Source organism: Macrobrachium rosenbergii, chromosome 56 (genome assembly GCF_040412425.1).
Source record: "Macrobrachium rosenbergii isolate ZJJX-2024 chromosome 56, ASM4041242v1, whole genome shotgun sequence".
NCBI classification, from domain to species: domain Eukaryota; kingdom Metazoa; phylum Arthropoda; class Malacostraca; order Decapoda; family Palaemonidae; genus Macrobrachium; species Macrobrachium rosenbergii.
This window is the reverse complement of record NC_089796.1, coordinates 27,195,890-27,207,666: the sequence shown is the minus strand read 5'-3', so window position 1 is coordinate 27,207,666 and position 11,777 is coordinate 27,195,890. Positions and strand designations below refer to the sequence as shown.

The following is an 11,777-nucleotide window of genomic DNA, read 5'->3' as shown; positions in this document are numbered from 1 at the left end:
GTTACGGTAGTTTGTTTGTTTGGCTAATCCTCCCCCCCTCCTCTTATTTTCACAGGAGTGTTTACGTCTGTGTTGGCGTGGCGCCAACCTCTAGTCAGGTTCGGGCAGCAGTAGCGAACAGGTTGTTCTCTTGGGGAAGAGAACTTTTGAGTACCAGCAGCAGTTCGACTTTGAGGACGTTTCTTGGGCAGCCGATGTTTGGGCCCAGGCTGGAGCAGCGCACCAACGAAGATGGTTGTTTGTTGGCCGCAGGTGGAGACCCTGTCGGCAGTTTTGGCTCGGGTGCAGTGGCCCCGTGTCCTTTGTATTTTGGCGAGACGGCAGCAGGACGTCGTGATAATACGGCCTGTTGTCGTTAGTTGGTGGACTTCGCTGGAGATGGCTTTTTTTTGTATCGACTGCTGCTGGTACTTCTTTTTGATATAAAGTAATATTGCTTTATTTTTTGTGTTTCATCGTGGCCCGGACCTGGCTCATTTGTTATGGCCTTTTTTTTTTTTATAGATTTTTATTAAGATTTAATATTAATAAATCTATTTTTATAGCAAACTCCTGTATTTTTGTTATTCCTCCTCCTTTGTGTGTGAGCTGTCGATTAGCCAGAGCAGCCCCAATAATATTTCCATCTAGATCCTGTGTTTTCAGCCCCAATATTATTTCCATCTAGATTTGTGTTTTCTTACAAGAGGAAAAAGAAATATTTATTATTACAACCCAATCAAATATTAATTAAAGAACAACTTTGCACTGTACAAACAAACAGGACAGGATTGGCTCTGCTCTGGTTGTCATAGAGTTTAACTAATAGCACCAACAAATTGGAAACAGGAAAGAAGGTTGGTTATTTCCTTAGTCTTACAAAAAAATTAATATATACAATTACACTAAAGACAATAACAGGCCTTGATATAATTTTTTTTTAAATAAATCAATAAAGGTTTAATAACGAGACTTGAAGGAAAAAATACACGGTCAGAAAAATACACCAGGCTAGGATCTTTGGTTCACGTACAAAAAAAGTTTTATACTCTTACTCGGCGCCACTAACCCCTGGTGGAGTTTGTTTTATCGTCATTTGGCTAATCCTCCCCCTCCTCTAACTTATTTTCACAGGAGGGAACAATGTTGATTCCCTTTCACGTCAATATGTTGGGCGTAAGGTCGCCAACCTTTAGTCAAAAGACAGGTTCCAGTCGTCGCAGGTGACCGAAAGGACCTGCAAATGCAGCCGGCAACAGGTTGTTCTCTCTGGGGCCAAACCGAGGGGAGGTGCAAGTAGCGAACAGGTTGTTCTCTTGGGGAAGAAATTTTTGAGTACCAGCAGCAGTTCGACTTTGAGGACGTTTCTTGGGCAGCCGATGTTTGGGCCCAGGCTGGAGCAGCGCACCAACGAAGATGGTTGTTTGTTGGCCGCAGGTGGAGACCCTGTCGGCAGTTTTGGCTCGCAGTGGCCCCGTGTCCTTTGTATTTTGGCGAGACGGCAGCAGGACGTCGTGATAATACGGCCTGTTGTCGTTAGTTGGTGGACTTCGCTGGAGATGGCTTTTTTTGTATCGACTGCTGCTGGTACTTCTTTTTGATATAAAGTAATATTGCTTTATTTTTGTGTTTCGTGGCCCGGACCTGGCTCATTTTGTTATGGCCTTTTTTTTTTTTTATAGATTTTTATTAAGATTTAATATTAATAAATCTATTTTTATAGCAAACTCCTGTATTTTTGTTATTCCTCCTCCTTTGTGTGTGCGAGCTGTCGATTAGCCAGAGCAGCCCCAATAATATTTCCATCTAGATCCTGTGTTTTTCTTAAGGGCCGAAAATCTCTCGGTTCTTAACATTGGCGACCGTGTGACAGGATTGGCTCTGCTCTGGTTGTCGGAGTTTTCACCACATTGGAGGAGGAGGTTGGTTATTTAAAAAAAAAAAAAAAAATTGTAATTTTTTTTTTTGTCGGGGAGGGAAGGTATTAGGATCTTTGGTTGTTTTATGGGCGTTACGGTAGTTTGTTTGTTTGGCTAATCCTCCCCCCCTCCTCTTATTTTCACAGGAGTGTTTACGTCTGTGTTGGCGTGGCGCCAACCTCTAGTCAGGTTCGGGCAGCAGTAGCGAACAGGTTGTTCTCTTGGGGAAGAGAACTTTTGAGTACCAGCAGCAGTTCGACTTTGAGGACGTTTCTTGGGCAGCCGATGTTTGGGCCCAGGCTGGAGCAGCGCACCAACGAAGATGGTTGTTTGTTGGCCGCAGGTGGAGACCCTGTCGGCAGTTTTGGCTCGGGTGCAGTGGCCCCGTGTCCTTTGTATTTTGGCGAGACGGCAGCAGGACGTCGTGATAATACGGCCTGTTGTCGTTAGTTGGTGGACTTCGCTGGAGATGGCTTTTTTTTTGTATCGACTGCTGCTGGTACTTCTTTTTTGATATAAAGTAATATTGCTTTATTTTTGTGTTTCGTGGCCCGGACCTGGCTCATTTGTTATGGCCTTTTTTTTTTTATAGATTTTTATTAAGATTTAATATTAATAAATCTATTTTTATAACAAGCTCCTGTATTTTTGTTATTCCTCCTCCTTTGTGTGTGCGAGCTGTCGATTAGCCAGAGCAGCCCCAATAATATTTCCATCTAGATCCTGTGTTTTTCTTAAGGGCCGAAAATCTCGGTTCTTAACATTGGCGACCGTGTGACAGGATTGGCTCTGCTCTGGTTGTCGGAGTTTTCACCACATTGGAGGAGGAGGTTGGTTATTTAAAAAAAAAAAAATTTGTAATTTTTTTTTTTTTTTCTGTCGGGAGGGAAGGTATTAGGATCTTTGGTTGTTTTATGGGCGTTACGGTAGTTTGTTTGTTTGGCTAATCCTCCCCTCCTCTTATTTTCACAGGAGTGTTTACGTCTGTGTTGGCGTGGCGCCAACCTCTAGTCAGGTTCGGGCAGCAGTAGCGAACAGGTTGTTCTCTTGGGGAAGAGAACTTTTGAGTACCAGCAGCAGTTCGACTTTGAGGACGTTTCTTGGGCAGCCGATGTTTGGGCCCAGGCTGGAGCAGCGCACCAACGAAGATGGTTGTTTGTTGGCCGCAGGTGGAGACCCTGTCGGCAGTTTTGGCTCAGGTGCAGTGGCCCCGTGTCCTTTGTATTTTGGCGAGACGGCAGCAGGACGTCGTGATAATACGGCCTGTTGTCGTTAGTTGGTGGACTTCGCTGGAGATGGCTTTTTTTGTATCGACTGCTGCTGGTACTTCTTTTTGATATAAAGTAATATTGCTTTATTTTTGTGTTTCGTGGCCCGGACCTGGCTCATTTGTTATGGCCTTTTTTTTTATAGATTTTTATTAAGATTTAATATTAATAAATCTATTTTTATAATAAACTCCTGTATTTTTGTTATTCCTCCTCCTTTGTGTGTGCGAGCTGTCGATTAGCCAGAGCAGCCCCAATAATATTTCCATCTAGATCCTGTGTTTTTCTTAAGGGCCGAAAATCTCGGTTCGTAACAACTAGTTATTATTATTATTATTATTATTATTATTATTATTATTATTATTATTATTATTATTATTATTATTATTATTATTATTATTATTATAGACTTACACACATGAGAGAGCCATATTCCCATTACAGTAACACAACCCAAATCTAGTATATTGAACAATTGCATTAACATACGAATCTAAGCATATAAGAAAATACACAAATGCATAATATTGCATATATATATATATATATATATATATATATATATATATATATATATATATATATATATATATATATATATATATACTTCATGACTTTCGTTTGCCCATTTTTGTCCCTTATCTTGACCTAATTCCTCTTCTACCTCGTCTTTGATGTTGAAGACACAAAGAGAGAATGAATAAAAGGAGGAAGAGGAGGATGAGGATGAGGATGAGGATGAGCCGTTTCAAAGGAAGATCCAGCCTATTATTACTACTCATGCTACCGTACGAGAGAGAGTCTGTTTCGACTATGAAGAGGAGCTGATATATAGCTAATATCCTTTTATTTACAGATCTGCTGATGAAATTGGAAACTGAAAACAGGAAAGAGGTTATAATAAAAGAATCATGGCTTTAAAGAGACAGAAAGACTTAAACAGACACAAAGAAAGGAGGAATAAAGAAGGAGAAGGAGGAGGAGGATGAGCCGTTGCAAAGGAAGAACCAGCCTATTAATACTACTACTACAACTTCACCCTCGGTTTGTTTACGTTTCTTCTTCCTTAATTGAGGGACGTTGACATTTCTTCTCCCTTATTTGAGGCGAAACGTCTTATTTCCGCCTCGTTTTCGTCGCGACGACGCCGGAAATGCGTCGCAGTGACGCATTTTGACCTTCTATAGTTATCTCTTGACCTCTTTTAAACAAAAGACGTCGGTTTTGCGTCGCGGGACGGAAATAAATAAGGGGTTTTCAGACGTAAGTGAGGCACACTTGGTCTCGACCTTGTGATGTACGAAGAAGCCTCCCTCGGGGGATCGATGTAGAGGGGGTTATTTAATCCAAATTTAGGTGTTTTAGGGAAATAGGTAGGTATCAAGGGTCCAATGGGGGCGAATACCCCTCTTATATAACTGAAATTGCCATAATTCCATCATACGTGGTCATGACCTGGTGATGTACAAGTATTATTAAAATTGCCCTAATTCCATCATCGGCTGGTCAGGCTAGGCTAGGCCACAGGGGAGACGTCCCAGCCTAACATAACTAAGGGTGACCCTTAAAGACGTTAGTTGTTCTCATTCCTCCCGTGGCATTTGTCAGCCTAGGTTGAGTATGATCACCATTTTCTGCAGAGGAGAGGATCCCCAGGTCGCCTCAAGGAGTGCCAGATTGGCTATGATTGGTTGCCAATGTACCTTAGGCTAGAACACCTTATACAGCCTAGGCTAGGTTACCCGATGTAGCCTAGGCTAGGCTGCCCTACATAGCCTAGGCTAGGCTAGGCTACCCTATATATCCCAGGCTAGGCTAGGCTACCCTATATATCCTAGGCTAGGCTAGGCTAAGGTTGTGGGAGTTTTGCATGATATTGTATCTGCGGGAAGTTTTGGTTTAGTCTCTGTTCCCTCGTATTTGTATATTTGTCATGTTTTCCTGTAACTCCTCTCTCTCTCTCTCTCTCTCTCTCTCTCTCTCTCTCTCTCTCTCTCTCTCTGCAGCTTGATTTCCCTTTTAGCGCCCCCTTGGGTTCATTAACGTCTGTTGACTCTGTCCGTAATGAGGGTTTTCAGCTGAAGGTTGAATGGAAGGGAAAAGGAAAATGGTATCCCTTCAGCTGCCCTGGCATTAAAATGCCCTCTTTCATTTTATTGACCAAATGTCCTTGACAAATGTTTCTCTTTGGGCCTGCACCACACTTCGCTGCCCATATGGCAGACTTCTTGTTGACCACAAAGCTCAATGCAGCATCCTATTATAGGAAGCAGGGTATACAGTTAGGTCAGTTGGACTGTTCATTTGTCCTTAATGACGTTCTGAAATAGAATGACAGTTAAACAGGTTTAAAGGAGACTGTAGTCACATGAAACATCAATTATTTTACTTATGGATATATAGTGTGTTTCCTTACGTCTGTAAGGCATTATGTATTGATTGTTATTGAGGAAAACATTAATGCCTGTATACTAATGTAAGCCTGATACACTTCTTGTATATTTATAATGATGTTTCTTTATCTTGCAGATAATTTGTGACGCACCAAATGCAGACTTGGTCAGAGGTCCTTAGAAAGTGAAGTTGAAGTACTTCATCATCAAGAAGGAAGTGTGTCTCTTGGTTTTGTTGGGAACGTGTTAACACTGCTGTCCATTTTATTATTCTGTAAGTATTTAAAAGATTATTTGTACGTTTATGAGTACTGTCGTTCATGTATGGTTTAAAGTTTAACTCTTGAGGTTAGGAACATTCTAATTGTTTAGGCTTAGCTCTCTTGGCATCAGAATTGGAAAAAGAAAAATCATTTGTTACCAAGGATACGAACCACCTCAAAATCATGTTATGTGGGAGTACAGGCAGAACCAGAAATTTTTTACCATAGTGAATTTGAGAACTCTTACAGGAAATAAACCAAAACAGAATACTTGCTCTTTATGTCAAAGTAGTTTTTTTCTCATTCTGAAAGTCTCAAAATACACATCAGACATCATACTGGAGAACAAGCCATTCACTTGTTCTGATTGTCCAAAAGTTATACACGTTTGAATAGCCTGAAATTACACATGAAAATTCATACTGGGAGACTCTGGCCTTTCATTTGCACTGAATGCCAGAATTTTTGAGAAAGGGTTTTATCATTCCTCTCCTCTCAAAGTACAAATGAGAACCCATACTGGAGAGAAGCAGCCATTCACCTAGCCGAAGGAGTTTTTCTCTATCCCATGTTCTTAAAAGGCACATGGAAACTCATACTAGATAGAAATGATTTATGCATATGCACTGGGTGTCCAAGTAGCCTTTTCATTAGAACCACCTCAAAATGCACATGCAATTTGTATAAGCAAAAGGTCATTCTTCTGTAGATAGATTTATAAGACTCCCAACTCATGAAGGAAAGATGCTGTTCATATGATTGTCAAAATTAGAGTAAGTTGGGAATTTGTGGTAAAGGCAGAAGCTGCTGCTTGAATGTCAACCAACGTTGGCCCGAATAACATTGATTCCAAACAGAATCCAAGGATGCCATTTTATTTCTTTTGAGACAAATTGTGTCCAGATGGTCATTGCATTGTGATATTTGTTTTCCCAGAGGATGCTTATTTTAGAGTTGAAATGAGCACATACTGTACTGTAAAACATGAAATTACTTTGAATTTCAAATTCTGTTTTTGTAATGAATGGTGCTATTCAGAACATGTTTTTCTCAGTTTTTTTTTATTTTATTTCAGAGTATTCCAAACGGAGGAAAATTTCAAGAGATCCTAACTAGGATTTGAGTATTGTAAATGGAACATCCTGTGGAAATGCCATTAATCAAAAAAGAGATGCAGAATTTGGAGGAGGATCATCCTGAAAACACAGATGAAGACTCTTTATTTGCAGATCCCTTCTTAGAAGTCAAGGCAGAACCAGAATTTTTTGAACATAGTGAATTTGATGTGAACTGTTCATCCCAATCTATTAAGTACGAGGACAACTCTCCAAGCTGTGATGATGAAAGTGGAAAGGTCTGCATTGCAGAAGAAAATAGACAACTGGTTAGAACAAAAGAATTTTCAAAGCGAAGCAACACAGCAGGGAAGCGAATAACTTGTGCTGAATGCCAAAGGACATTTTCAAAGATGTCCCACCTGAAATACCACATGAGAACTCATACAGGTGAGAAACCATATACTTGCTCTACATGTCAAAGAAGTTTTTCTAATCAAAGTCGTCTCAAAAGACACATGAGAACTCATACAGGAGAGAAACCTTATAATTGCTCTATATGCTGTGAGAACTCATACAGGTGAGAAACCATATACTTGCTCTATATGTCAAGTTTTATTTTTCTATCAAAAGAAAACTCTCAGAAGACCTTTACATCAAAGATGAGAACTCATAAAATTTTTTGAGAGAGAAACCTTATACTTGCTCTGTATGTCAAAGAAGTTTTTCTGAACAATGTGATTTCAAAAAACACATGAGAACTCATACAGGAGAGAAACCTTATACTTGCTCTACATGTCAAAGAAGCTTTTCTCAGCAAAGTAATCTCAAAACACACGTGAGAACTCATACGGGAGAGAAACCGTATACTTGCTCTATATGTCAAAGAAGATTTTCTTCTCAAAGTACAAAATTTCAAAAAAACACATGAGAATTCATTTTTTTGGAGAGAAACCTTATACTTGCTCTTTATGTCAAAGAAGTTTTTAATATCTTAAAAGTTACCAAAGTCAGAACACACATGAGAACTCATACAGGAGAGAAACCTTATACTTGCTCTGTATGTCAAAGAAGATTTTGAATATTACTCAATTCAAGTTTTTCGACTCTCAAAACACACGAGAAATTCACACTAGACAGAAACTGTATTCAAAACTTGATCTTTGTCCAGGTTGTTTTTCTAATTCTGAAATTCTCAAAGTACACAAATTATGACAAATGGAAATCATTGTGATGAGTCCGGACATTCTCAGTCCTAATGTCAAAAAACAGTTGGACAGTTTCAAGTTCTTTTAAAATTATTCATGAAAACTTTTTTCCATAATATTTAAAAAAAAACTTTTTGGCAGTTTAATGTACTGAAATTTTAGCCAAAAGATTTTTAGTATTCCAAAAAGTTGGCTCTCAAAAACCTTATGTGAACCCATATTGGAGAGAAGCCATTCACATCTCATGAATGCTAAAGGAGATATTGTGAATCAAGGTGTCTCAAAAGGTGTGTGAAAACTCATACTAGAAAGAAGTTGTATATACTATAAGCACTTGGTTCCCAAGAGTTTTTTTTCATCAGGTCCATCTTAGAATGAATGTGTTAACTCGGAAAAAAGATGTCAGTCATTCTACCACACAATGTTCAAGCAGTTTTTCTCTTGTAGGTTCATAACATACGTGAGAAGTCACGGAGGACAGACATTGTTCTTTTATACTGCGTGTTATATTTTTGTCTTGTAATCTCCAAATCACAGTCATTGGTTCTGAATGCCAAAATAGTGTTTTCTAGTGTCAAAATGCTCAAGCAAAGCCATTCATCAGAGGTTTTGTTCAGTTGTACTGACAGATTTATTAAGGGTTGCATTCCAAATCTTATTGGGAAGTCTGCAAAATCTATAAAAAAAGCAACAGCAACCTAAGGGACTATAAAAAGTAAAATGCTTATTTACATTTTTAGGATCCAATTAAAATTTACGTGGAAGTTTTTCTGATTCTGTGTTGTAGACAGTGCTATTAAGTGTGTTTGTTTACTCCTTTTTTTTATATTTTATTTCTGAGTATTCCAAACAGAGGAAAATTTGATCTAATCCTAGCCAGGATTGAGTATTGTACATAGAACCTCCTGTGAAAGTGGAAGATGGAAAATCATTATCATTGTTCTTTTGTAATTTCTAAAGAAATTAGTTTTGTCGTTGACCGGAATTTTTCTTTTGTTATTAGGATGTGTGTGCACTTGTAAAAAAGACAAATGAATATTTCCTCTTTGTCAGTCTTAGTGGAAGTACAAAGATTGAGTTCTTCATTAAACTTAATGAAAATCAGGTGTAGTTTTATTTGATTATTTTTATATTCTTGCCCATATTCTAAAAGAATGAGATAAAGCTTCAGTAGATCCTGGACACAGTAGAACAATTTCTGTTTTAAGTAACCAGTCAGAAGTGAAGAAATTTTGCTTTGTAAATGACTAAAGTACTGTATCGTTCTGATTAGGTTAAACCTTTTTTGCTTATTTCGGCCCTCTGGTAACGTTACCAAAGAACTCTAGTCTTGCAATGTATTTGAGACTTCTGTCAGTCATAATGTGAGATTAGGGTCAATGAAACTCTTTGCCAAAGATGGTCTTGACCTCTGAATGAGTTAGATAGAAAGTCGTCAGTTCCTGTGGTCATTTTCAGGAGGCAATTTTGCTTTCATGTTAGTGAACTTTGAGAGAGATAGTTTAGTTATGAGTGAGATTCGAGAACTTTCTCTCAAGACCTTTTGGTGTCAGATTCAATCCTCTGGATATAGATCAAGCTTTTTTAGAGATTATTTCGACGAACTTTAAGCAAACGGACGATGTCTTAAAAGCGTCCAGTAAGCAGACGGTTGTTGAATACTACATAGGCTTACTATGTAGACCTTCTATATATATATATGAATACCACATAGGCTTACTACTGTATGTAGACCTTCTATATATATGAATACCACATAGGCTTACTATAAAAAATAAATTAAAATAAAATGAAGTGTAAATTGTTTTTATATATAATGATTTGATTGTAGTAATTTGTTCATTGGAAAAAAAGTTTTTGTAATAATAAGTTTTTATTGGTTGTAGTCTCCTTAAACATAATGTACAAGGCATCACTAATACATTATAAATATACAAAATATTGTATTTTCATTATAAATATTACTCACTTTTAATGTAATATACATTATAAATATACAATTACTGTACGTATTGTATTTTCATTATAAATATTACTCAATTTTAATGTATTTTTATACAATGATACAAAAGATCCTGTAATATAACTATAGCAATTCGTTGTATAACTGGAATCATTATTATATTACATAATAATATATAACTAAAATCATTACATAATATACACCATTAAGACTCCAATATACAAATATTATAAATGTCTCTCGCACACTCCATAATCTTATATTAGCCGAGTTTTATCTTTTCTTCATAATGAGAAGAACAACGAGTTGAGAGAGAGAGAGAGATCAGGGAATATTTATTCAAAGACTTCACATACCTCTTATTACATAAAACTGATACAGAAAACAGAAAGGCTTAGAAATCAGTCTATTTAACAGACAGCTTAATGATTAAAACATATATAAAATATGATACGATCTGTTGAGCACAGACATAAGTTGCAAAGACTAAGTAGCCTAATCTCTGTGGCTGTGAAATCCTTGAATGTGTTCTATATTTTGATAAGTCACAGAGTCTGTTAAATAAAGAAAAACATTATATTACAGACAGCACTTGAATGTTTTCAAGATTTATAAGTAACTGAGTAAATAATAATAATAATAAAATAATAATAATAATGATATTATAATAAAATAAAGCTCGATAAAGCGGAAAAAGTTACAAAATATTAATATTCATAAAATCCTGAGGCTAATTTACCCCAGCTTTTAGGCACTGGGCATTACTGCCAGCACCAACTGGCAAAGTAACCATTACTGGCTGTTACCTGCTCGGTTCCTAAGCCCACACCAGGATTCAAGCCTAAGGGAACAGTTCGTGAGCAGCACCTCGACTTAGACACTCTGGGGAGGGGGCCTGGCTTTCTGATAAGCGACAGAGTCTGTTTAGTGACAAAGAAAAGACATCATAGCATAGAAAGATCGCTCAAGACCGTTTCCCTGAGGACACCTCTTCTCTCTCTCTCTCTCTCTCTCTCTCTCTCTCTCTCTCTCTCTCTCTCTCTCACGAACGCTCCCCAGCGTGAATGCGGGCGTGCGTCCTTACGTGACTCCTCTGTGCAAACGCCTTCCCACAGACACTACACTTGTATGGCCTCTCCCCTGTGTGAACCCTGATGTGAGCCGAGAGGTCAACCTTCCACGGAAAGGCCTTCCCGCAGGCGTCGCATGTGAACGGCTTCTCCCCCTGTGGTGGTGACAAGGTGTGCCGCCTGAGAAAACTGGTCATGTGGGCGAAGGTTTTTTACACTCCTTGCACGTGAAGGGCTTCTCCCCGGTGTGCGTGCGCATGTGTCCGGTGATGCCGCCCTTGTGGGAGAACGCCTTCCCGCAGATGCCGCAGAAGGGCTTGTCACCGGTGTGTACCCTCACGTGCCTGGTCAGGTCGCTCTTGTCGATACACACCTTGCTGTGCAAGTTGCAGCTGAATGGTCTGACCCCACTGTGGACTTTCAAGTGCTTGGTGAGGTAGCTCCTGACGGCGAAGGCTTTCCAGCACTGACCGCAAACAAACACCTTCTCCCCCGAGTGGATTCTCATATGGTTGATGAGAAATGAAAAGGCTAAATTCCCACAGGCTGAAACATCTCTAGTGGGGTTATCATTTGTCAATCAAAAATCTTTTACACTTCCCCTACTTCTCAACTGTGAGTTATGGCATGCAGTTTGAGGGAGTACCTGTCGCCAAAGG

At 38.8% G+C, this 11,777-nt stretch overlaps 1 long non-coding RNA gene across 2 annotated transcripts; it reads left to right on the top strand.

Moving 5' to 3' along the window:
- Window positions 1–4,211: 4,211 nt before the first annotated feature.
- LOC136836549 (uncharacterized) lies at window positions 4,212–10,095 on the top strand. Of its 2 annotated transcripts, none has more exons than XR_010852423.1 (4): window positions 4,212–4,429; window positions 5,696–5,833; window positions 6,898–9,192; window positions 9,305–10,095. It is a non-coding gene; the product is annotated as an uncharacterized lncRNA (long non-coding RNA). The 2 variants fall into 2 exon arrangements; XR_010852424.1 differs by having other exon boundaries at window positions 4,235–5,452.
- Window positions 10,096–11,777: the final 1,682 nt, after the last annotated feature.